Source organism: Macaca nemestrina, chromosome 12 (assembly GCF_043159975.1).
Source record: "Macaca nemestrina isolate mMacNem1 chromosome 12, mMacNem.hap1, whole genome shotgun sequence".
Taxonomy (NCBI): domain Eukaryota; kingdom Metazoa; phylum Chordata; class Mammalia; order Primates; family Cercopithecidae; genus Macaca; species Macaca nemestrina.
In genome coordinates this window covers 86,681,652-86,709,401 of record NC_092136.1, presented here as the reverse complement: position 1 = coordinate 86,709,401, position 27,750 = coordinate 86,681,652, and the positions used below count along the sequence as shown (strand labels likewise).

Below are 27,750 nucleotides of genomic sequence, written 5' to 3'. Positions count from 1 at the left end.
GTAATGGCAGGTCGTGATATTGTGATATAGTAAGAAATACATATATCTGCCCCTGCTTCCCAACATAGAGCTCCTAAGACCTTTGTAGATAGGGGTGCTAGAAGAATCTTCTGTTCTAATATTTGGTCTATGACCACAGTTCCTGACACAGATTTCCTAAATCCCTGGGAATCTCCTGGGTGATAGGAGCATCTTTTGTTCTAATGAGGTGATTCTTTGTGGGCTCCTGGATGGCCTCAGGATGGGTCTGGTTGCCAGGGAAGCAACCTTGTGATTAGAGGATTGGAACTTTCATCCCCACCTCCAAGCCTCTGGGGAGAGCAGAAGGGCCGAGGACTGGGTTGATAACCAATGGCCAACTATGTTACCCGTGAACACACCCATCCCACTATCAGGTAAGTCATCCACAAGATGACTGTAGCCCATCCTGTCACACTCTCACAAGTCTGAAGAGCAGGAAACAGCCTGCTAGCTGTTTCTCTATCAAGGAATACTGGAGGTCAGATACCTTCCACAGTTGGGACCAAAAGCCTACTGGCCTTCTCAGGTGCTCTGTGCGCTGCCACAGGCCCCAACAGAAACCGTCTGTGGTCACATGCACATCCAGCTCAAATGGGCACCCCAGTCAATGACCTGTAGGGCTTGTGCCTGCTGAACAGACTGCTTGGCTGCCAGGAAGGTGGTCTCAGTCACATCAACCCAATCCCAGGTAGCTCCCTCCTTTGTTAACTGATGCAATGGTTTTATCATTTGAGCTACATGGGGCACAAATGTCCACCAATATCCTAGGACGCTCACAAAAGTTTGCAGCTATCTCACGGTGGTGGGCCGGGGATTTTGTCAATGATGGCTTCTGGTATGGCCTTTGTCTTACCTGACCAGATAACTTCCAAGGATCTGGCAGATAATCCAGGCCCTTGGACCTTGGATTCATTGATGCCCCAACCACATGCTGCTAAACGTTGCTGCAAGAGGGCCGCCGCTGCTTCTAAATCTGGAAGAGAATTAGAGGTCAACATAATATTATCAATGTAATGGAATAGGCAGACCCCTTCTGGATATTGCCAGGAGGCTTAATCCACGGCAATGAGACCATGACATAGGTTGGGCTATGAACATAGCCCTGTGACAACACTGTGAAAGTCCATTGTCGCCTTTCCCACATGAAGGCAAACTGTTCCTGGCTTTCTGGAGCGCTGTTGATGGAGAAAAATGCATTGGCTAAGTCCACTACATAATAGTATTGTGCCAGTTCTGTCATCAAATGGTCCATTAAATTCATGATTGACAGCACAGCTGCATGCAAAGGTGGTGTTACTTTACTCAGTTCCCAATAGTCCACCATCATCTGCCAAGTTCCATCAGGCTTCCTAACTGACCACACTGGAGAACTGCAGGGGCTATGGGTGCCACACACTATCTGCACCTCCTCCAGCTTTTTAGTTGTCTCAGTTATCTCTGTATGCCCACCCAGCAAATGGTATTGACAGGTGGAAGTAACTCGTCGGGGTTGTAGCAGGACCCAAGGCTGGTGATGCGTGTGTCCATGCAGCACCGGCTTCATCACATGCACCTGGAGTCCGAATTCCCCAGCCATGGTTTGTAATCCCAGGCTATGTAAAATGTGCACCCCCAGAATGTATTCTTGTATGGGAGAGACATATACAGTATATAAACGGGGAGCCAAGCAGCCAGTGGCGTGGTACAGAGATACAGGTTTCATGTTCACTGATCGGCCTCCACAAGCATCAATGTATGCAGCTTTGCCCATGGGTTCCCATAAACAAGGCTACAATCTGTGCCAGTAGCTACTAACACCGGCACCTGCTGTACGTTGATGGGGGACCAGTGGATTGCTAATTCCACCTATGGCCTCCAGTCACCCTGTGTCTTCCCAAGCCAGGCACCTCAGCCAGTTCTCTAATCAAACAGAAAAGGCTCTTCATTTCCGCCCTGGCTGCAGCGAGCAGTCTCTAAGCTGGAGCTGCCCAGGCGGGACAGGGTTGCACAGCAATGTCCTTCTCCCGCTTGGACATTTTCTGGAACTGCTGCTCCAGAGACAACTGTCTCCACAAAATTAAGAGTACTTCACTGGGCTGCTTATTGATTTTCTCTCAGTCACCCCTGGCCAAAATCAAATCTATCCACGTCTGTGAGCATGTCACTCATTGGGGCCCCCTTTTATCCCATGGAGGAGGGGGAGCTTCCCCTTCTTTACAGCACAGACCCCTCAGTCGTGCTGATGGCCTTCTGTTTCCCCAAGAGCCACCATAGCAGTGGTCACTGCATGTGTGCGGCACCCTACATAGGGGGTGAGGACAGCAGCTAGAGAACCAAAGGCACTCAGGGGTACAGGCCCCAACACGAGATCCCTCATGTAGGAGGTGAAACGTTCATCAGTGGTACCCAGGTATTCAGGTCAGACATAGCCTGCTGCATACCCATCTCCCAGATGACTTGCACCAAGTCGGCATACGACTGCTGTTTACTCAGTTTTGCGTATTTCACTGGCGTCATTTCACACAGTCCGTATGGCTGCCCACAGCCATTCAATCCGGGTGTGTGATCACCTTGCCCCGCCATTAACTGCCTCCTCACTTGAAACCGCTGACAGAGGGACGGGTGAGTTGTGATGGTGGCCAGCTTTTCCATCTCAGAGGCAGAACAAGAAATACTATCTGCTCCCTCATTTCACAAATGAAGCATCCAGGCAGGCAGGGCATCTCCTGGACACTGGTGGCCCTGCTTGCCTAATTCTCGCAACTCAGTTGGGGTATAGGCAATATATGAAGTGTGTTGTGTTACGGTGGGCAATCCCTGAGCCTGCCCTTGGGGTCCCAACAGCTGTTCATGATCTACCTTCTGATGGTCCACTGGGCGACCCTGCAACAGGGGTTCCTCCTCCTCGGTATCAGACCAAGTGGGGAAGTCTCCGGCTCAAACGAGGACCCAGGCCTGCATTCACGGCAGCCCCTAATTCTTTTTCCAAGCTCTGAAGCCAGGCCTTCATGCGCCCCACCTGCACCTGGAGGTCTCCATTTACGGCAGCCTCTAACCCTTTTTGACCTGTGTGGCCAGGTCTCCAGGCACCCTGCCTGCGTCTGGAGGTCCCTTACCTCTGCTGCATCCCTCAGGGACTGGATGTGTACTTTTTGTAGCACAAAAACCCCCATCCGACTCTGCCGGCAAAGGCTCCCTCCTTCTCAGTGCTGTGTGCTTCCTGTTGCTCCAGCACCTTGTCTATGCCCGCGGGAGACCCGTCTACCACCACCCGGGTCTCCACCGGAGCCCATCCAAGCAGCACAGCTGCCAACAGTACCACCACAACCCATGTTGCGGCCATATGGCCAACCCAGAATCAGCAGGGGCCAAAGGCACTCACCTCAGGATCCTGTTCATGACACCAATTGTCAGATTCTATCCCAAACTGAGGTCTGAGGGGAGTCGGTGGGTGGGTAGCTGGAAAAACACTAGGGGAATCGCAGGGAGTTTTGACACGGCTTTATTCTCTTTCTGGGTGCGAGCCTTGTGTACAGTGTTAGCAGAGTAATTATACCTTTTGTAGACAATAGTGGATCTAGGCCAGGTGCAAACTCACGTGAGTGATCACCTAATGTGCCTCAGGCGGCGTGGTTACATGATGTGTGGGGTTGTGCACCTGTGCTCCAAACCCATCGAACCATGCTGCAGGGAAGGCTGCCTCAGCCTGTTCCTGACTAAAATGCAGCCATCTCCCTTACAATGTGTAAACAGAAGTTATTGGGTAGGACTTAAAAAGAAGGTAGACAGCTGCAGGCATAAGCACTTTTCTTTTTTTAAAAAAACCTTCCACCTTTTTTTCCTGCTTTCTGCCTGGAATGCAAAGGTGATGGCTGTTGCTCTCGCAGCGATATTCAATTATAAGACAAATCCGAGATGGGGGATACATACTAAAATGGTGAGGCAGAAAGACAGGTAGGTTCCTTGGACCCTGAAAAACACCATGATACCAATGCACCAGCCCACTAATGTGAAGCACAATACATTTCCATCTGGTTTAAGCCACTGTTCCTTCTGGTCTTTGACAAGAAAGTTTCTTCTAGCAGCTAAATGTAATTCCTAACAAATATACTACAAATATGTATAAGATTCCCACATTTATTTATCAATAGTTCAGATCTCTCCCAATAACTCCAGAACTATCCTCCAGCTGGATGTGCCAGCTGCCTCAATGACAACACTCTCAAAATCAAACTCATTATCACTTTGCCCACCCCCAACCCTCACATCCTACACTGAGTCTGTTCCTCAGCTTGAGGGGTGATGGATAAGGAACAAAGAGCTGACAAGCAACAAGCTCCGGGTCTCAAGAAGAGGAACATGTACCATGACTGGCCACTTGGAGTTAAGGGAGGAAGGACTCCCAGCCACAGGTCAGGGCGTTTCCTGGACCGAAACTCCACTGGAGACTGATCTCAGGTGCAGCTTGTTCTAGACTGAATGTCTAAGGATATGTAAACACCCATCATGAGCAGGGGAGGCAGTAACGAAAGCCCAAGATGGCTCTCAGGAAGCCCCAGGTGTTTTTTATGAGAGTGTTAAAAGTGGCCGAGTGGGATGGCTCACACCTGTAACCCCAGCACTTTGAGAGCCTGAGGCAGGCAGATCGCCTGAGCCCAGGAGTTTGAGATCAGCCTGGGCAACAAAGAAAGGCCCTGTCTCTACAAAAATTAAAAAATTAACTGGGCATGGTGGCACGTGCCTGTAGTCCCAGTTACTGAAGAGGCTGAAGCAGGAGGATCTCTTGAGCCTGGAAGGTTAAGGCTGCAGTGAGCCACGAGCCATGATCATGCCATTTTATTCCAGCCTGGGCAACAGAGGGAGACCCTGTATCAAAAATAAAAAATAAAAAAATGGATAAGTCAGTTGTTACTGCTGAAAACACCTAGTAATATTTTATCAAGGAATGACTGCGGATGAAATATTGGAAATATCTATCTCTCAGGTAACAGGTGGCAGCCAGGAAATGGCCATGTGTTCAGATGTCTTGGGCCTGAGTAATAGTATGTGTATATGTGAGTATGTCATGGGTGTCTATGCTCTGTATGTGTGTGTGGTGAGTTGGTGCAATGTGTGCAGAGTGTAAACATGTACACACATCTATGCATATGCAGGTACCTGCTGTGTGTGTGGACTGTGAGAGTTTGGAGGGAGGCAGTGAGTGGGGTAGTGACAGACTGCTGCCTTTCCATAATGGAGTATCTAATATTGTAAGAGTTTATCCTTTACCAAGCACCTTCAGGTCAATGTGCTCATTTGGGCCTCACAAAAGTTTATAAGGTAGGGACTAATGTTGCTCCTATTTTTCAAGTGAAGGGACTAAGACACAGACAGGTGGAATCCAGCTGAAAAGAACATCCTGCACAAAGGTGTCACAGTGCTGGGCTTTCTATACGAAGCTGTGCGAATGGAAGTTCTCTCAAAGGGAGAGGAGACAGCACCACCTAAGTCAAGAATTTGTGTCCATTTGTCCATTGCATGCTCCTGCCTCCTATGCATGCATTTATCAATTCATTTATTCATGCATTTTCATTTATTCAGTCTCAAACATGAATTCGGTCTCTCTTGCATGTCTGACCAGCTGACCTTAACTGTGTGTGGGAGAAACAAGGTAAGAGGCCTGGGTACCCACAAGTGGCACTAACAGTGCAAAAATGACCCAAGTGGGAAGTGAGTGAAGGAAGGGAAATTACAAAAGAGAGAGTGGGCAGAATTTAATTAAATTGTGAATACATCCCAAGCTTTCTTTTCTTTACATTCAGGCTCCACCTGATTGAATTTCAGAACCCTAGAGTTTATGTTCAAAATGCCTTCTAAAATTAGCACGCACAGCCCTGCAGTTTCTGCAACATGCTCTCCTTATTAACAACACCTGCCCTTCTCCGGCACCACCCACATTTCCAGAGCACTGCTCCAGCTAGGAGGGAGCAGGGAGTTACAAGGCCTGGTTCTACTTCAGCTCTGTCAGGAGAGAGCTGGGTGGCTTTGGATAAGACTCACCCGCTGGGACTCCATCATTTATACCAAGTCAAGTCAGCAAAGCAGGTACAGCTGTTCCCTTAGGGATTTGGAGAAACACTGTATCAAGCTCTGCATGTGGGGACATTGCAGGCATTGGTGCCAGGCCTGTGAGCTTCTGACCTGATAAGCGCTGCTCCTTGTTTTTGACTTCCCAAGTGCTTGCACGTCTCTTCATTAGACCAGTACATCTTCCCTTCAAGACAGGCATCTAGTCCCACTTCATTCGAAAAGTGAAGTTTTAGAGTGGTTTGTAGGCTTGCTAGAGGCTTCAGAGCAAGTCAGTGGATGAGCAAGAAATCAGACTTAGAACCCCCCAGCCAGGGACTCAACCATTCTCTCCTTCCTTCTTTCCACGTTTATTATATACCTCTGTGTACCAGGCACACAGCAATAAACTGCACCTGGTGTCTGCTGGCACAAAAGTGCAGTCTGAGGCAGGTGGGAGGGAAGTCAACAGGCAGTCACCCCACGACAGTGACAGTGCTGTGGTGGTGGTGTGGCAGGATAACCAGTGAGGTATGGAGATGTAGCTGGGCCCCTCAACTTCAGCCTGCCCTGGGGAACTAGGAATCACGCTGGGCTTTGCCAGGCATGTCCACTGCTGTGTCCCAACACCAGCCTCCCCATTGCTCCCAGTGTTCCTAGACATCCACGGTGAGCCCTGGCCTCCATTTCCTCCGGGAGCCTTTGTGTGCAGAGGCTCAGAGCCAGAAGGCCACCCCACACGACGAGGCCCTGGGGGGATTTTGGAATTAGGTGTTACACTGAGAAGGTGCACACTTACTTCCATTTTAGTATTTGCTATTGGAAAGGGCTGCTTGAATTTCTGGGAGAATTTTATCCCCTTCCTTCCAGGTCATTCTGAGTTTCCTTTATAATCTCATTTTTAACTATATGTTGTTTTTCTCAGCTCAAATCTGTTCCCAATATCAAGGCTGTTGGAAACATTTTTGGATTCTGTTATGATAAATGCCATGGGGTGAAAATGTTATCTTAACAGCTGGCCCCAGAGTTCTCCTTAGGGAGGGAACCACCTTCGCTTTGAGAAAAAACCTTAACAAGGACCTTGGGGTAGAAAGTGAAAACTACAGGAATCTTAGCTACAAAGCCACTGGCTAAAATGAACTTGGAATATAAGAAAGGAATTTGTTGTAGCTCTAGGGAGGGAGCAGAAACAGAGGGATGGAGACTGAAAGGAGAGGAACAAGGAGAATTAAGATTAAGAGAAGTCTTTAAGTTAAGATTAAGTCCAAGTCACTGGCAGGCCCCCAGCAGTGGGTGGAGTCCAGACCCCGACCCCAGAGATAGTTTAGTACCAGCGAGTTGTGAGATCCAGGATGCCAAATGTTCCCCCTGAAAGTTCATTGCTGTCATGTACAAAGTCACTTATCTCCCTCCAACATTTTAGCAAACTCTGTAACACTCACGAGCACTGTACGAGTGGAATTTTTTTAAGGCCCTGAAGAAGGGGCTGAGCTTGTCTGAATCAATGTCACAAGGCAGAAGTGTTCCTGAGAAGATGAGCTGCTCTCGTCCCCTGGGAACTTGCGGAAATCTTGGGACAACTTTGGACTTCTGCAGAAAAGAACTGTAGTTTGAGGAGGCCAGGGTTGACATGTGAATTAAATAAATGCAAAGCAATTAATTAAACCAAGTGACTAAGGGTGCTGGGACAAGAATCTAACTTGATAGAACCCTGCCTAGGAGCAACATCACTGCTCCATGCTCTGCAAAGTGCTTTCTCATGGCGCTGTCTCATCTGATCTCACACCACTTCTGGAAGGCAGCCTGGATGGAGAGGCTGATGCCTATTTTACGGCTGCAAAAAAGATGTTCTCTTTTCATGTCCTTTCAGGCCTGAACTCTCTGAAGCAGATGGAACTCTCCTTGAAGGCTCACCAGGAGTAGAAACCAGAAAGCTTGTTCTGCTAAACCTGGAAGATCAGCACCACGAGAGGGGGAAGTTGGATGAAGGGGTGATTTGTCTGAAGTACTAAAAAAAGGCTTTGTTCTGCTCATAGTTTGAAAAAAACAAATGTGTCCATTGCTTCTGTGGTTTCGCAATGTACATTTTGGTATCACCTGGATCAAGTGTCTCCAGTGAACAGTGGGTTCTGACACCCTGACCTCAGCTCCAAGTTCCTCCTCTCCAAGGCCTGGTGAAAGCCTCTAACGTTCCTGTGTCCAAGTCAAAAGTCCTGAGATCTGCTTTATTTCCACTTCTCCTCAGCAGGCCCTACAATTTTTTTTTTTTCTTTTTCTCAGTCTCACTCTCTCGCCCAGACTGGTGTGCAGTGGTACGATCTTGGCTCACCGAAACCTCCACCTCCCAGGCTCTAGCGATTCTGCTCCCTCAGCCTCTCAAGGAGCTGGAATTACAGGCGTGCACCACTACTACCCGGCTAATTTTTGTATTTTTTGTAGAGATGGGTTTCATCATGTTGGCCAGGCTAGTCCTGAACTCCTGACTTCAAATGATCCACCCGCCTCTTCCTCCAAAAGTGCTGAGATTACAGGAGTGATCCACCGTGCCCAGCCAGCAGGCCCTAAATTCTGCTAGCCGTCTTTCCTGTGCTCCAGGCTGCTCTCCTATCCTTTAGCACTAGGGCCCTAGGTGGGATTCACAGAAGGGATTATATCCCTACTGAGTGTTGACCTGACGATTATATACCCTTTCTTAGGGTTTACCTGCCGAGCCAAACGCTCTCTTGTCCTCACACCTGCCAGGGAGGCGTGCTTCCTTTGGGGCCCAAGGCCCAGAATGCTCTGAACAGATGCAGCTTTACCTCTGTTTCACGCTCTGCTGGGTTCCTCTCTTAGATGTATTTTCATCCTGTGAGTTTTCTTTGGTGGAAGAGAAGGTATTTTAAGCATTTTTGGAGCAGAGGAGTAATTTCCTGGTTGTGATCCAGGCTCTAAATTGCTTCCTATCCCCTGCCTTCCCTGCCCCAGTCCCTGCCTGCTTCCACACACCAGACCAGGCAGATGCCTTCCTAGCTTGGCTCTTCCTGTGTAACACATCCCCCCAGTGTGGGTGCGGATGTGGGGTGGGGAAGGATTAAGCCTCTTGTGTCCTCTGTCATAGGCCATATAAACACCTCAAAGACATCATCCCTTCCAGAACCCTGCACACATGTGATACATCTAACGCATGAGTACATGACTACATGAGGGTTCTCATCATATCCCCTTTTGTGCTTGAGTATAAAACAGACAAACTAAACCCCTCTATTTCCATGAGCTCATACACAATTAGAGTAAGGACTCCAGCTCCCAAATGAGAGCTAACAGCCCCTAACAGCCTTTGACTAGGAAGTGGGCTTTAAAATAGATCATGCCAAGAGCTGTGTTACCCACTGACAGTTTAGGGACAAGGTCTGGGTGCCCACAGAGCCTAGGTGTCGAGGACGAAGGAAGCCTCTGCTGGGGAGATGAGCCTGAGACAGGTACAGAAGTCAGATGGCACATGTGGCCAGGACAGGCCCCAAAGGGGACCAGCTCACCTGCCCGAGCACATCCAGGCATCCTCTTTGCAGAAGGCTACTCTGAATCTCCCTCCAACACACTGTGACACCCATTTCTTGCAAGTCATCTGTTGCTCAGAGGAAATGCTAGACAGTGACTGGGCCATAATTATAAACACAGGTGGATGTGTGACATTTCCGAGGGCTAGGCTGGGTGCAGGGAGGCAGGACAGTAGGAGGCTGCCTAGGGAAAACATTTTTCAGATCTGGGGCTCTTGGTATACACCACTGAAGGGCTGCCTCTATGACTGAGATAGCTGATAATTCACTTGTGCCCCGTCTGATCTGGGACTTAGACCCTCTCAGCACTTCCTGCCAACTCGACTAATGGCCAGATGGGCTTCCTAAGAGAGGGGCATCGCCCAATCTGCAGGAAACAGTAATTACAAATCAATGTTTGTGGGGCCTAACTGGGGTCGAGCCTGCAGAAGCTGGGTTTGTGGCCGGTCTAGGGATCCTGCCGGCCTAGGGTGCTGACGTGGGGCAGGGATGAACACCAATCTGGCCAGGCAAGCGTCACCAAGCCAGATCCTGCCCTGAGCCTGAGCCCGAGCCCGAGCCCGCGGGTTGCACTCCAACTAGCGCTCGTGGAACACGGGTGCCACCTAGTGGCCACATTTGCATGACTAGCGCCCAGAGAACCGCCTGTGCGGCGGGGATCACGATAGCCACCACATGACAGTAATGACATCAACACTACATCAACACCACGCATCTTTCCAGCCATCCTGCCCTCTGCCCTAAGGCTTTGTTCAGGCTAATCCCTCTGTCATTATAATCGCATTAATTACAATAGTAAAGAGTAGCATCTCCATCAAAAAGAACAAGACTCTCCACCATCTATTGGGCACTTACTTTGTGCCATACACTAAGCTAGGCACATGGGATTAGAAATTACCAAGCTAAGGTCCCTTCCTTCATGGGACCCGTATACTCAGATATTCGCAATTAACCAAAATATAAGACATCGTAGCAAAACAGATTCAACAACCTGCAGGGGCACAGATGAGGTGACAAGTCATTGAATATCAGGAGCTGGTTTTTAGGTGTCATCAAGGATGCAAAGGATGGATAAGATTTCAGCAGGTGACAAAACGGAAAACATTCCAAGCAAAGGAATGGGACAGTGAAAACAATGGGTCCAGGAAACAGCAAGGATAGCTGCCGAATATTGTGTATGTGTGTTGTGGGGGGTAGAGGGGGGTACCAGGACCCAGAACTGGCTGGAATGTGAAGTTATGATAACTTGTGATATAAGCCAGTTTCTGGGTTTCAACTTTTTTTCGGAGGCCTAAGATAAGCCACTGGAAAGTTTGAAGCAAGAATATCGGTTGTTTCTTAAAGATCTATTTAAGAGGCGAGTGTGCAGAGATTGGTTAGGAAAAATGGCTGCAGCATTTGTTACAACATAATTCATTCAACATCCAACAGATAATGACAAGCCTGTTATGAGCCAGACGCTGTTCATACAAAAGTCTCTTCTCTCGTGAAACCCACATTCTGGAGTTTGATGAGAGAGTGGGTAGGAGGGATAGAGAGGAAACAGATGCAAGATAGTGCAGAAGTTGAATGTCCAGGACTCTGATGGCCAAAGAGGAAGAAAGAGGAAGGAGTAAAAGATGTCACCTAAATGAGAGAGAGAGAGGTGAAGCCACCGATGCTGGAACAAAGGGCAAGTCTGTGGGGAAAGGAAATGAGTCTGCTTTGGTAATCAGTAAATTCAACAAGCAACTCCAAAGCAAAAACTCTGAGTCCACAAAATCAACATTACATTACAACGACCCATCTCTCCCATCCCATGAAAATTCAGACTAGGTTTACTGCCATTATAGGTTAAAACTGTGCTGAATTAGTTGTCAAATACAAATCTCTATAAACAGAAAAGGAGAGTTCTCTTGGAGAGAAAATGAACCTTTCAAGATCCAAAGAGGAATGATGACTTGCCTATTAAAAAGCCGATCATAATCCCCAAAGACACAATCCTGAACGCCATAATCCCGAACGCTGAAATCTCAAAAGATAAAAATCCAGAAAACATAACTCTGACAAAAATAAATTGGTTAATTATTTAAAATATATTTATATTTTTTAAGGAGGTTTATTTGAAAAACATAAAAACATGATAGAACATTTCATAGGCCACCTTTTCACAATAAACTAGGTAATAACAAAGTCCATAGTTGTGCAAGCATAAACATTCAGGTATACTAATGAGAGTCTCAGAAGTATAATGGTTATGACAGACAAATTATATTCATAAAGAAATAGCTCAAAAAGGGAAATGTATAAACACGTATCACCAAGCTTTATAACTGCAGTTGTCTGAAATACCATGACAGACAACCTAAGGCTTTTGACAAGTTTAATCCAAAACTGCGACGGGTCACCACTGCATATGCAGTCACCCACAGAGCTGAGATCTCAAGAAATTTTATCTTTCACAAATGCTCATGTACAAAAAGGCCATCGCTTCACTTATTGAGGAAGTTTCAAAGTTTTTACATACATGCACAATGCTTACACACAAAATCAATGTTGTGATAATATACTTTCATGGAGTCAAATCTGCAAAAACAAAAAAAAGCACGAATTAGAACTCTGTAAAAGAATGTACACAATTTAAACCTCTGTTATTAGAAGTGATGTGAAAATGAAACACATAGCATAGTGAATTGGCAATATTTGTGAAGAGGCAGAAGTTGTACATAATTGAATAACCTGGCAGGGAAGATTTGTATTTTTCATCTGCATTTTCACTTCTATGATCTTTGAAACATTAGCTACACTTGTATTTGTTGAGTGCTTGTGGTCTACAAATTTTGTAAGTATATGCTGTCCATTTGAAAGTCTGGTTACTGCTCGGCCATTGCGATTAAGCAATTTTCTGCTTCTGAAGCACCAGTAATAATTCACTTTTAAACTTTTATCTTTCACCATTAAGTAGCCTCATATACTTTGTGAGTGAACAATCTCACAGATCTCTTCCATTGTGTCAGAAGGAATATAGTAAGAAGGAATAATATCTGGCTTCCCTAATACCACATATGTATTAGTTAGGGTCCTCCAGAGAGACAGAATCAATAGGATATGTATACAGATAGGAGAGGGATTTACTAGAAAAATTGGTTCATGCAATTACAGTGGCTGAAAAGTCCCATGACAGGCCATCTGCAAAGCTGGAGACCCTAGGATGCTGGTAGCATGGCTCAGTTCAAATGTGAAGGCCTCAGAACCAGGGAAACTGATGGTGTAACTTACCCAGGGGTCTGCTGGTGTTAACTCATGGAGTCCCAAGGCTGGAGAACGTGGAGTTCTGATGTCAAAGGCAGCAGAAGAAAAGTCTGTCTCAACTCCCAGAAAGAGACCATTTTGCCTTCTGTATTTGTTCTCTCTGGGCCCCCAGCCGATTGGATAACATAGACAAACACTGAGGACAGATCTTCCCCACCTAGTCCACTCAGACTCACACTCATCTCCCCTGCAACACACACCGCAGACACACCCCAAATAATGCTTTACCAGGGCTCTAGGCATTCCTTCATCCAGTCAAGTTGGCACCTAAGATTAAATCCGCAAGTCTACCCCTTGTCAACTTGGCATCCACAAGCATGTCCTTAAGCCATCTTAATTTCCAAATAAAGACAATGACAAGGTAACAGTTCCACCTAACAGGGTGACTGTGATTTTCAGGATTTGAAAGCTTCAATATTTTAGACTTTAGAGATTTTGACCTTCAGGGATTTTGATCTTTTGACATTTCAACATTCAGGATTATGGCATTTGGGATGGTGTCTCTCAGGATTATGATCCAAATAATATGAATAACTGAGCTAGAGTCCCCTAGAAAAAAGTCTGTGATTCATCACTGTAGCAGGACCAGAATACCCTTTGCCAGCAGCCATTCATACCTCTTTCTTTGTCTGGCTAATTTCTGGTCCATACAAACTCATCCCAAATGCTGTGCCCCCATTCAGTCTTCTGTGTGCCTTGACCATAAACTGGTCATTATGCTTCCCCTCTCTGTTCCCAACAGTACAGAGTTCACATCTCTCACAGAACCTTTAATGCTGGACTGTGATGTTTGTCTGTGTGACAGCAATTTTTATGCCTATGTTTTAAAATGTAGTTCTAAAATTCTCTGGCATCTCCACATAAAGATAATGGGGTCTATCTCCCCTCCCCTTGAATTTGGGCGGACTTCTGACTATTTCAATAAATAGAACACAGCAGAAGTGATACTGTAAGACTTCTGAAACCAGAAAAGACCTGGAAGTATCCATCTAGTCTTGCAATGCTAGCTCTTGAGGGGGCACACGTTTGGGACACTGACTCTCTGAACCCAGGGTTCATGGAGAAAAACCCATGCTGCGGAAAAGGGCCACAAGCAGTTATTCTGGTCGACAGTCACAGCTAAACTGAGCCTTCATGTCAAACCTGCCCAGGCACCAAACCTGGGAGTGAAGAAACCACCTTAGAAGGGCATCCTCCAGCCCCAGATGTTTGGTTCCCAGCTATCTTCCTGGCTGAGGCCTCAGACATCATGGAGCACAGATCAATTTTTGCTATGGCCTTTCTGAATTTCAGATCCAAAAAATATGTGTTCATGATAAAATGGCTGTTTTATGTGCTAAGTTTTTAGATAATTTGTTACACAGTAATAAGAACCAGAAAAGTCTGACTCACCTCCCAGGCTATCAAATTAGTTAAGGTAAGGAACATTACTTTGATTTGTCTATCTCCCGCAAGGTCTCACACAGTACTGAGACATGTTTCATTAAGGAAGAAAGAAATGAAGAAATTGTGTTAAACGGTTTATTTGGTGGTCCATATTATCCTCTCATTCAGTGGTCTCCAACCTTTTTGGCACCAGGGACCGGTGTGGGAGATCATTTTTCCATGGAGGGAGTTGCGGGGATGATTTCAACCTACATCCTTCACATGCACAGTTCCCAATAGGGTCAGAGTTCCTACAATAATCTAATGCCACTGCTGATGTGACAGGATGTGGCGCTCAGGCGGTGATGCTCGCTCGCACGCTGCTCACCTTCTGCTGTGTGGCCCAGTCCCTAACAGACCACTGACTGGTACCAGTCTGAGGCTGGGGGCGAGTAGTTGGGGACCCCTGCTGTAGTTCTTCTTGTCTATATCCCCCCAGTGTTGTGTGCCCCTGAACAAGTTGTTCTTCTGAATTCAGAGAATAGTATTTATCTCACTGAATTCCTGTAAAAATTGAACTAGTGAATCAGTATGCAATCACCTTGTACAGTCATCTTATCCACGTCCATCAAATGTTTGCTGAACCCGTATAGGGAAAATAGCCATTGCCAACACTGACTGAGTTTTCAGTATAAATGAAGCATTGTTCTAAATGCTTCCTCCAATTACACAATAAAATTCTCACAACTACCTTGTGGGCCATGCACTATCATAAAGAGGAGGACATGGGGATGTGAGGTAACTAGGCCAGATCACACAGTTCACAAGAAACAGGGCCAGCTGTTAACTGTGCGAACGTCACAAGCTCCTTGAGGGAAAGGTCTGGATCTTCTCCTACCCTCGCCCCAGGTAGGAGCTGCATGCTATACTCTTTGACTTGGCTTCAAATCCAGACATTTCTCCTTAGTGGTCAACCCTGCTTGAAACCTTCTTAGAAAAGGCTTCAGGCCCCTGCCTACTTGGTGACAGTTTAGGGAGATAAGATATCAAAAAGTTAGGAAAAGCAGACCTAAGAGAAATCAAGAGTCAGCACTCTGGTAGCACGACAGGGAAAAGGAGTACAATTGTTCTTCCTCTTTTGGAAGGATGAAAAAGAAAACATGGACTTCAGTGGTACTGTGCAGGCATGAGGTTAGCCATCAGGAGTTATTTCTGACTTTTAGAGGGTCAGACTCTCAAATGTGCTTGTGTGTGGCACTGACACCATTCCCATGAGGAAAGTGCTGCTTCTCCAACTAGAAGGCAGTCTTCGCACAAAGAAGACTATTCAGACACGGCTCGGGGCCCTCCTGGCCTGTAACTTCCAGGATAAATGACTTGAGTCTTAGTCAGAAGAGAATTTAATTTCTTATCTTTAGCAGTTCTGACTTCCCACTGCTCTTATTCTCACTGCCATATTGAAGAGACTGTTCTATCAGTATAAAAGCATTTAAAACAATATTGAAAAATATTCTGAGTAAAATCCTTATAATAATAGTAATAATGTATCCCCAAAATAGCCACCAGTGTGAGGAATAAATATGGTCATATTGTTTATATTTTTTCAGTTGATTACTCTTATAAACAGAAAGTCTAGTAAATACTTACTAAATGCCTGCTATGTTCTAGAAATTCTCAGGTGTTGGGAATATGACAATGAACAAAACAAAGATCTCCAGTCTCATGGAGTTTAATTTCTAGCAGGGGTCAAATAATAGACATAATAAATAAGTAAATAATTTAGCATACTGAAGGTATTAAGTTTTAAGAATAAAAAAACAATAAAGCAGCTGGGTGCAGTGGCTCGTGCCTGTAATCCCAGCACTTTGGGAGGCCAAGGTGGGTGGATCACAAGAAGTTCAAGACCAGCCTGGCAAAGATGGTGAAACCCCATCTCTACTAAAAAGACAAAAATTAGCCGGGTGTGGTGGTGAGTGCCTGTAATCCCAGCTACTCGGGAGGCTGAGGCAGGGGAATCACTTGAACCCAGGAGGCGGAGGTTGTAGTGAGCCGAGATTACGCCACTGCACTCCAGCCTGGGCGACAGAGCAGTACTCCATCTCAAAAACAAAGTAACAAACAAAAACAATAAAGCAGTTAAAGGGGTCTGAGATGGTCAGAAAGGCTTCACTGAGAATGTGACATTTAAGCAAAGCTTGAAGAGAGTGGCCTTGACCTTCACAAAGTCATAAAAGTCCTGGCTACACTTGTACTCCAGGACAACAGGTGTTCAGTGCCTTACATATACACAATTAGGATGGATCTCTCAAGCGGTGCTTAAAATTTTACTCCAAAATGACCTACTGTATACACTTGCCAGAAAGTAGCAGTGGTTTCTCTCACAATAAATGTCAAATCTTCCCAGAATTTATACAAATGGGGTATAATCCAAATAACAGGTTAATAGGATATCGAAGCTAATGGTACATCTGTGGGTCTCAGATCATTTGGAGATGTCATCTTCGTGTTTATTATAAAGCTATGTGATGTTCCCAGGAGGCCAAGAGGCAACCAAAGAAAACTCAGTAAATTTTAATGTTTTCCCTCTATTTTTCTATACTTTGTGGAACCACACCCCTGGGTTCAGGCACATGGCTTTAAGAAATCTCATGTTATCCCAACGCAAAGCCTACACTCAGGATAACTGGGAGCATCTTAGGCCTACAGTCCCCAGTAATCATAAGAATTACTCTTTTAAGATTGAAAAAGATTCCTTGGTATCCAGTAGTGTCTGTAGACAGTGAGCATATAATAAATGTTTTCATAAATAGTAGAGGTTCTGCTTCAAGTAATGGTAGACTATGCAATTCAGACTAACCCTCCAAATGAAGACAACCATCAAAAATGGACAAAATATACAAGAAACAACTTTTTGAAGGCATTAGAGAGGTAACAAGAAAATGAATTAATGATCCAGATTCCAGAATAAAGTCAAGCCCAGAAAGGTGAGCCCAACATTTGGGGTTGCTTTAGCTGAGAGACTATGAGGCTGGACAAAGGTGTGACCATCACAGAACTCTGCAGTAGTGTACACTGGGGAACAACCACTTTGGAAAAGTCTGACATCGAATGAACTTAAAGATATAATACACCTTATGCCCTGGGGGCTCCACTCCTAGGTACATAACTCACAGAAAAGTTATGCAAGGCACCCAGGGCTGTTCATGAGAATGCTAACAATGGCATTTTTATAATAGCCCTAAACAGGACAATTGATGTCCATGGCATATTTAGAATACTGAACAAAACGAAAATAAACATATTATAGCAATACACAATAATATATAGCTATACACAATAATAAATACAAAGCTGAGTGAAAGAAATCAGATACAAAGGAATATACTGTGGCCAGGCACAGTGGCTCACACCTGCAATCCCAGCACTTTGGGAGGCCGAGGCAGGTGGACCACTTGAGGTCAGGAGTTCAAGACTAGCCTGGCCAACATGGTGAAACCTTATCTCTACTAAAAATACAAAAATTAGCCAGGAGTGGTGGTGCATGCCTGTAGTCCCAGCTAATCAAGAGGCTGAGGCATGAGAATTGCTTGAACTTGAGAGACAGGGGTTGCAGTGAGCTGAGATCACACCACTGCACTCCAGCCTGGGTGCCAGATCAAGACTCTGTCTCAAAAATCAAACAAAAAACAAAAACCCCTGACATACTGTGTATAATTCCATTTACATAAGGTTCAAGGACTTGTCAATGTAGTAATATCTAGTGCTTGGGAATGCCCATTAAGGTAGACATGATTATTATAAAAAGAACAGTGGCTATCTTTGGAGGAGGTAAGGATTGCAATTGCAAGAGGGTACAAAATAGGCTTCTGAGGGTGTGGCAGCATCTACTTATTTATTTTGGTGTACAATATATGTATATTTTACAATAAAAGGTTTTACAAACTATTAGCATGTTGCACATGTCACTGGCTCATTCTTTTCATTTCTGCAAAGTATTTTATTATATGGATATACAAAATTTGTTTATTCATTCACCTACCAAAAGACATTTAGGTTCTTTCAACTTTTTGGCTATTACAAATAGAGCTGCTGTGAACATTCATATATAAGCCTTTCATTTCTCTTGGGTAGCTATGGCCGTGATTGAAATGCCTGAGTCATATGCTACTGTATGTTTAGCTTTTTCAGAGATGAACGATTGTTTCCAATTAGGTTGCTCTAATTTACATTCCCATTAGCAATATATGACAGTTCAAGCTTCTCCACATCCTTGCTAGCAGTTAGTATAGTTTTTGTAGTTAGTCATTGCAGTGAGTGTATAGTGGCATTGCATTCTGGTTCTAATTGACATTTAATCTGCAACTACTTTTAATTTGCAATGATGTGGAGCACCTTTCAATGTGCTTATTTGCCATCCATGTATCTTCTTATGTAAAATGTGTTCAAATCTTTTGCCCATTTTAAAAAATCAGATTGTTTTTCGTATTATTGAGTTTCGAGCACATTGACTATGTTCTCCCACTGCCTTCTGGCCTTTATGGTTTCTGCTAGGAAGCCAGCTGTTAATCTTGGAGGTTCCTTTGGAAAGTGATAGATTATTTTTCTCTTCTTTCAAAGTATCTCTTTGTCTTGGATTTTTCCACATTTTTCCTATAATATGTTTATCTATGGCTCTCTTTGTGTTTACCTAACTTGGAAATCACTGAGTTTCCTGGATGTGTAGGTTATTGTCTGTCAATAAATTTGGGAAGTTTTCAGCCATTATTTCTTCCAGTATTTTTTCACCTCTTTCCCTCCCCTCCCCTCCCCTCCTCCTGATAATCACATTACATGTGTATCAGTGTACTTAATGGTATCTCACCTTTCTCTGAGGTTCTGTTTACTTTTCTTCATTCTTTTTTCCTGTTCTTTGGAGTGCATAATCTCTATTGACCAATCCTCAAGTTCAGAAATTCTTTCTTCTGCCAATTCAAATCTATTGTCGAGGCCTTCTAATAAATTTTTAAATTTTAGTTATTGTACTTTAAACTCCAGAATTTCCATTAAAAATTCTATCTTTACTGATATTCTCTATTTGATGCAACATTATCACTATACCTTCCTTTAACTTTTTTTGTCAAGCTTTCCTTCAGTTCTGTGAACATATTTATAATGGTTACTTTAAAATCATTTCCTATTAAAGCCAACATCTGACCACTCTCATGGGCAGTTTCTGTTGCCTCGTTATTTTTATTTTATGCTTTTGTTTTTTTTTCAGTGCATGGGTCACACTTTCCTGTTTCCTTGCATGACTCAAAAATTTTTTTGTTGGAAACTGAATATTTTAGATAATATATTGTAGTAATGCTGGATAATGATTACCCCACTCTGAGCCTTGTTGTTGCTTGTCTGCTTGTCTAGTGACTGGTTGAATTATTTTAGTGAAGTCTATTCCTCCCCTACAGTGTCCAGCCTCTGATGTTGCTGTTCAGGATGGTACAGCTTGGGTATGCCTACAGTCACCTTGGGATGACAGTGGTACTGGTAGGGCTCCTTTCCATCTTTCCCTGACTTTGGAGCTGGAGAGTGAGGACAATGGCAGGCTTCTCTCCAAGTGATTCTCACCTACTAGGAGCTGAGAATTCAGTGGGAATGAGGAGTGGCTGTAATCTGGTCCTCTCAGCTTGTCTCTTCTGGCATGGACCTACCACCTTAATAAGGGCCCAATATTCTCTGTATGGGGAAGGGTTATAAGGACCCAATATTCTCTGTATGCTACACCCAAGGTAGAACCTCCATTCCAAGAGTAAGAGTTGGGTAGAAGAAGGGAGCTTCCACCTCTCAATCACATTCACCTGGGATTTAACCTCAGCAACAGGCAACAAGTGGCAGGATGAGAACTGCTAAAGTCCTATCTCTCCTGGGGGGGGGGGGGGAAAAAGATCCTTGTGTTCTTGGCTGCAGTTATCTAGAGTGGAGTCACTACCTCACTGAGCTGGGGGATGAGAGGGTAGAAGTCGTCTTGGTTCAAATATCACAGAATCTCACCTTTCTTACTAAATTTTCTAAAAGAGATGTTTCTTCATTTGCTCTTTGTCCTCAGGACCATTTCCAGAGACTCTAAACGGTTGGAGATTTTAATACTTTTTTTCTCCTTCAAGCAGCATAGACAGAAAAAAATAGTAACTTTCACTAGTTTCACTGGGGAATGTGTCAGCAGAACTCCTCATGCTGTTATGCCAGAAGTCAATCTTCCTATTGAGTTCCAACAGTTCTTTATATATTGGAGATAAAGCTCTTTACTGGACTGTGATTTGCAAATATTTTCTCCCAGTATGTAAGCTGTCTTTTCATTCTCTTAATCCTGTCTTTTGAAGAAACCAAAGTTTTATGTTTTGATGCACTCCAACTTATCAAAATGTTCTTTTATGGACTGTATTTTTGATGTCATATCTAAAAAATCTTTACCTAAATGAAGATAACAAATATTTTCTCATTTTTTTTTCCAGAAATTGTATAATTTTACATGTTACATTTATGTCTCAAAATGATATTTTTAATTAAATTTATATATATGGTATAAGTTAGTTTTGTAATAATTTGCAATAGAAGTCAATGTTTTTTCCCATTTTTCTTTTTTTTTAAAAAAATGCCTAGCCCATTGTTCCAGCATGTGTTAAAAAGATTATTCTTTCTCCATTTACCATTGCACCTTTGCCAAAATTCAGTTAACCAAATATGTCTGAGTTGATTTCTCAAGTTACTATGATGTTCCATTGATCTATATGTCTAATTTTACACCAATACTAGGATGTCTTGCTTATGATAGCTTCATAATAAGTCTTCAAATCAGGTAACATACATCCCTTCACTTTGTTCTTTTATGAAGTAATTTTGGCTACTTTATACCTTTTCCATTTCTATATACATTTTAGAATTATTTTGCAAAATTGACTCATCAATTTTAGCAGTTTTGCAGATTTCATAGGACTTTCTAATCCTATTAATTTAGGATGTCTATTTAATGGCAGACAACGATTATGTTGTCTGCCATTAAAGGCAGACTTACCCCAGGCATGGTGGCTCACACCTTTAATCCCAGCACTTTGGGAGGCCAAGATGGGAGGATCACTTGAGCCCAGGAGTTCAAAGCCAGCTTAGGCAACATAGTGGGAATGTTTCTCTCAAAAAAAAAAAAAAAAAAAAATATGCTGGGTGTGGTGGTGCACACCGGTAGTCCCACCTACTTGGTATTTCGGAGGCTGAGGCAGGAAGATCGCTTGAGCCTGGAAGGTTGATGCTGCAGTGAGCCATGATTGCACCACTGCACTCCAGCCTGTATGACAGGGAGACTCAAAAAATCAATAAAAATTTAAAAATTAAGGCTGGTGTGGTGGCTCATGCCTGTAATCCCAGCACTTTGGGGGGCTGAGGCAGGTGGATCACAAGGTCAGGAGATTGAGACCATCTTGGCTAACACTGTAAAACCCCGTCTCTACTAAAAATAAAAAAATTGGCCAGGCATGGTGGAACGCACCTGTAGTCCCAGCTACTCAGGAGGCTGAGGCAGGAGAATTGTTGAACCTGGGAGGCAGAGGTTGTGGTGAGCCAAGATCGTGCCACTGCACTCCAGCCTGGGCAACAGAGTGAGAGTCTATCTCAAAATATAAATAAATAAATAAATATTTAAAAATTTAATGAAAGGAGAATTACTTCTTGCTTTCCAATTTGAATGGGTTTATTCCTTCTTCATGGCTTAGTGCAATGACTAGAACCTCTAGTGCAAGGCTAAATAGTTGTAAGATCAGGCATTCTTGCCTTGTTGATAATCTTAGAGGAAAAGCATTTGGTCTTTCACAGTTAAGTATGACATTCACTATAGAGTTTTCGTTGATGCTCTTTATTAGAAAGTCCTTTATATTCCTCATTTGAGGAAATTCCCTTCTATTCCTAGTTTGCTGAAAGTTATGAGAAATCAACGTTGAGTTTCACCATATGCTTTTCCTGGTTCCACTGAGACAATCATATGGTTTTTGTTTTTTCAGTTTGTAAATATAATGGATTGCAATGATTGATTTTTCAACTGATTGATTTCCAACCTTGAGTTCCTGAGATAACTTCACTTGGTCACATTATATTACCCTTTTTATTTATTGTTCGGTTTGCTAAAATTTTGTTGAGAATTTTTTCTTTATGGTCAGGATGGACAGTGGGCTTTAATTGTTTTTTCTTGTACTTTCCTTGTCTAGTTTTGGTATCAGATAAATACTGGCCTCATACATTGAGATGACAAGTCTTCCCTCCTCATTATTTTCTGGAATAGTGTGTAGAATTGGTGTATTTTTTTCCCCCTTAGATGTTTTGTAGGACTCATCAGTGAACCCAGCTGGGCCTAGAGTTTTGTTTGACTAAACAAAAGTTAACGTTTTGTTTAACTAAAAGTATCATTTCTTTAATACAGCGTTGTTCACATTATCTAGTTCGTCATGAAATTTGTTAGTTTGTACATGTCTTGGGCTGTTTTGTGCTGCTATAACAAATACACAGACTGGGTAATTTATAATAAACAAGAATTTATTGACTAATGGTTCTGGAGGCTGGGAAATCAAGATTGATGTGCTAGCATCTGGTGAGGGCCTTCTTGCTGTGTGTCATTCCATGGCAGAAGGGCAAAAGAGGGTAGGAGAAAACAAGAAGGGGCCAAAACTGTCTTTTTTTGTTTTTGGTTTTTGTTTTTTGAGACGGAGTCTCGCTCTGTCGCCCAGGCTGGAGTGCAGTGGCGTGATCTCGGCTCACTGAAAGCTCTGCCTCCCAGGTTCACGCCATTCTCCTGTCTCAGCCTCCCAAGCAGCTGGAACTACAGGCACCCATCACCACGCCCAGCTAATTTTTTTGGAATTTTTTAGTAGAGATGGGGTTTCATCGTGTTAGCCAGGATGGTTTCGATCTCCTGACTTCAAGATCCACCCGCCTCGGCCTCCCAAAGTGCTGGGATTACAAGTATGAGCCACCGTGCCCAGCAAAATTGTCTTTTTATAATGACCCCCTCCCATGATAACAAAACCATTTCTGCAATAATGGGATTAATCCATTTATAAAGACACATCTCTCATGATGTAAACACCTCTTAAAGGTGCCACTGTCCAACATTTCTGCATTGGATATCAAGTTTCCAACACATGAACTTTGGAAGACACATTCAAACCACTGTAGTGTCTTTCAAGGTATCTGTCCATTTCATCTAACTTGCCCAATTTATTGGCATAAAGTTGTTTTTAATGGTAACTGATTATACTTTTAATTTCTGAAGAATCTGTAGTGATGTCACCTGTCTTTATTCCTAATATTCCTATGCCTTTTCTGTTTTTTTCTCCCTCCAATCTGTTTGGCTAGAGGTTTATCAATTTTATTGATTTTTCTCAAAGAACAGACTTGTGGTTTTATTAGCTTTTCTCCATTGTTTTTCCTTTTTTTAAATTTTTCTGACTTCTGATTTTATCATTATTACCTCTTTTTCTGTTTATTTTGGGTTTAATTTGCTTTCTTCCCTAGTTTCTTAAGATAGAAGTTGAGATGACCAATTTTAAAATTTTCTTCTATTTTAATATAGAGAACTAGTGTTGTAAGAAAACTTAAAGATTGCATTATTTGTATCAAATAAATGTCAACATATCATATTTTTATTTTCATTCTGGTCAATCTACTTTTTAACTCCTTTTTCTTGAGAGGAAGAATGGGGCAGGTTATCACTCTGTTACCCCAGGCTGGAGTGCAGTGGTATGATCTCAGCTCACTGCAACCTCTGCCTCTTAGGTTGAAGTGATTCTCGTGCCTCAGCCTCCTGAGTAGCTGGGATTACAGGTGCACACCGCCACACCAGGCTCATTTTCTTGTATTTTTAGTAGAGATAGGGTTTCACCATGTTGGCCAGTCTGGTCTCAATCTCCTGACCTCAAACGACCCACCCTCCTTGCCCTCCAAAAGTGCTGGGATTGCAAGCGTAAACCACCACACCCGGCCTTAACTTATTTTCATTTCTTCAATAGAATCATGTCATTTCCAAATATTGGGGGATTTTTCCATTTTATTTTTGTCTCATATGTTTTTGTCTCTTTGTTCTCTCTTCACCACCTTCTTTTTCTCCCTTCTTTTCAACTAACTAAATTGTGTTTAATGATTCCACTGTAACTCCTTTGTTGGCTTATTAGCTATAATTTTGTTTGTGGGGGAAAGAAATTAGGGTTTATATTATGCATCTGTAACTTAATGCAGTTTTCCTTCATGTAATATACTTACTTCATAGCACGTAAGAAACTTACAATGGTATAATTCCATTTGCTGAATCCTTAACTTGGTGTGATTGTTTTCTTTTGACGTGTTATAAACTGTTATTATTTTTGCTTTAGGAAATCAATTATCTTTTAAATGGATTAAAAAATAACAAACAATATTTTTTAATACATTGTATTTTTATCTCTTACAAGTTTTTTTCTGGTCCTTTTTATATCTTCTATATTTCTACTTAGTATGTTAAACTGGCCTCTACTTTCTTAACCATACGGCATATAGCTATGATGTTCTTTTGCAGTTATTCTATTATTTGTGTCATTTCTGATTCTATCACTTTTTCCTTCCTCTTGCAGGATATATATTCTGGGTTTTTTTTGTTTGTTTGTTTTTTTACTTTGTTCTAGGAGACAGTTATTTGGAAAATGAGGCTTTTTTTTTTTTTTTTTTTTCTTTGAGATGGAGTCTCGCTCTGTCGCCCAGGCTGGAGTGCAGTGGCACAATCTCGGCTCACTGCAAGTTCCACCTCCCAGGTTCATGCCATTCTCCTGCCTCAGCCTCCCGAGTAGCTGGGACTACAGGGACCAGCCACCACGCCCGGCTAATTTTTTGTATTTTTAGAAGAGACAGGGTTTCACCCTGTTAGCCAGGATGGTCTCGATCTCCTGATCCAGTGATCCGCCCACTTTGGCCTCCCAAAGTGCTGGGATTACAGGTGTAAGTAAGCCACTGCTCCTGGCTGGAAACTGAGGCTTAAAGCTTCAGTAGGTAAGATGAGACCAGCCTTTAGTCTAGGGTTAATTTTGCTCCCTTATGAGGCTCTATTTTCCTGACTACTCTATCCAGCGCCCTTTGTAAAATGAATTGTCCTACTCTGGCTAGCAGGAACACAAACTACTCGCTTCCTTGTGTGAACTCCAATGATTGCTCCCTCTGCTCCTTTCAGGTGGTTCTTTCTCCAACCTTGGTAATTTTCCCATGCATGCCGAAGTACTGAGCTCATGTCTCAAGGGGGACCCTCCTGAGATCTGCAAGCCTTTTTTTCTGTGCAGCTCTCTCCTCTTTTGTACTCTGCCTTATGAACTTCATCTACTTTGGCCTCTTCTGGACTCCCACCTCTGTTCCCTCAACTCAGAGAATAATCTCTGGTTTCTCCCTTAGTTCTCTTTCCTTAGGCTGCAATCTGGAATCTCTCTCCAGATATCAGCTAGGGGAATCATAAAACTCAACTCATTTGTGTTCCTTCTTTCAGGATTGTTGCCCTTCACTGCTTCATGACTAGTGTCTGAAAACTATTGTTTTATTACATATAATATTGTCAGGTCTTTTAGTTGTTTCAGATGAAAAGGTAAATCTTGTTTCTATTCTTTTAGTTAAGCTGAAAGTAAACATCAACCACTTTGGGAGGCAAGGGTTTGTATTTCAGTGTTATATGATTAATTTTAATGGAAGTAAAGATGCTTTAAACTTTCAACTCTTGAGAGATCTGAGTTCAAATTCCAGTATTGTTACCTTGGGTAAATTACCACACTTTTTGATTCCCAGTTCCCTAGCAGATAAAACAGAACTAATAATACCTACCTGATAAGGTGTGGGGATTGAGTGAGATATAAACAATTTACCACATATCAGAGGCACACCTCTTAAATTTTAGTTTCCTTCTCTTTCCTCTAAAAAAGAGTATCGGAAGCTATTTGTTAGAGCCATACCTATATTGGTAAGAGTAATTCCCACCCTTTTCCTGTCTCAAATATCTAAGACCCCATCTGTTACAGAAAAACAACAACAACAAATTTTTTTTTACCATAATATGCTATTGAAAAGCCAGACATAAAATGTAATTCTGGGCAAACTGCCTGTGATTTTTTACTCTGTGAAACTAAGTGCGAATGGGGAGCCTTGTATCCTGCCCTGTCTACTTCTGGTTTGGATTTGGAAATTTTTAAAGTGGGGAACAATCCAGAATTCCAGCTCCGTCAGGAAAGGAAACAAACAAATGAAACAGATGACAAATCATTTGTCTAGGACCTGAAGCCAAACTGGCTTCAATAGCTGCTGGGATGGTAGTAGGAGCCAATTTCCTGCAGTATTTACAAAATCATTTGTAAGAATAATATTTTCCAGACTTTTATAGGGACAATTAAGTGTGAATTTTTGGTCTGCAGACTCCATAAAGTTAGCAGGCATCCAACAAGCAGCTGCTGAGAACACCACCTCCCATCCTAACTCCACTCCCTATATAAAGGCCTGACATACACTCAGATAGAGGATAAGCTGTAGTCTTTGCTCTTCAAATATATACCACCACCTAAAAAGAGCAACAGATGAATACACAGCTAATCAAAATCAAATGAAATGTGCTTTATTTGGGGTATGAGTGAACTGCTGCACTAAGACAGAGATAAAAGATGAGAAAAGGGTTATCTGGATAAAGATGGAGGATCATAGTTACAGCTTTTCACCGACTACATTGGGCCTGTCTAGTAAATTTGTCCATATTGAATAGGCTTTGGCTGCTCTAGCTGGAGAAGCCCTTTCAGTGGGAGTTAAAGTAGCAAATGGCATGGTATTAGCAACTGAGAAGAGCAGAATTCTATTCTGTATGATGAGCAAAGTGTACACAGAGTGGAACTAATTATCGAACATACAGGTTTGGTGTATAGTGGCAATGGGTGCAGATTACAGAGTGCTTGTGCACAGAGTTCAAAAGCTAGCTCAGCAATACTATCCTGTTTACCAAGAACCCATTCCCACAGCTCAGCTGGTAGAGAAATTAGCTTCTGAGATCCACAAATACACCCAGTCTGGTGGTATTTGTCCATTTGGAGTCTTTCTACTTATTTGTGGTTGTGGGGGACAGACATATTTACTCAGGCAGATCCATCTGGAGCTTTCTTTGAATGCCACAGCGACGGGAAAGAACTGTGTGAATGGGAAAACTTTCTTTGAGAGAAGATACAAAAGAAGATCTGAAACTTAAAATACCATTCATATAGCCATCTTAATCCTAAAGGGAAGTGTTAAAAGGCAAATGACAGAAGATAACATAGAAGTTGGAATCTGCAATGAAGCTGTATTTAGGAAGTTTATTTCATCCAGCTGAAGTTAAGGATTAGTTGGCTGCCACGGCATAATAATGAAGTGACTGAAAAATCCAGAATTTCAGATATTCTATCTACTTAAACACGTTTAAAGGATGTTTTTTTTTTTTTTTTTTTGGCAGAATCTTTTTAGATTTATTTCT

General features: G+C 43.0%; 1 long non-coding RNA gene across 2 annotated transcripts in view; it reads right to left on the bottom strand.

The window, feature by feature from the left end:
* LOC105468881 (uncharacterized) overlaps positions 1 to 26,523 on the bottom strand; it is a 112,695-nt gene extending 86,172 nt beyond the window's left edge. For both annotated transcript variants that reach the window (XR_011610969.1, XR_011610972.1), the window contains exons 1-2: positions 3,383 to 26,523; positions 875 to 994 (exon numbers count right to left, since the gene is read on the bottom strand). This is a non-coding gene — a long non-coding RNA (uncharacterized lncRNA). The remainder of the gene's footprint in view (positions 1 to 874; positions 995 to 3,382) is intronic.
* Positions 26,524 to 27,750: the final 1,227 nt, after the last annotated feature.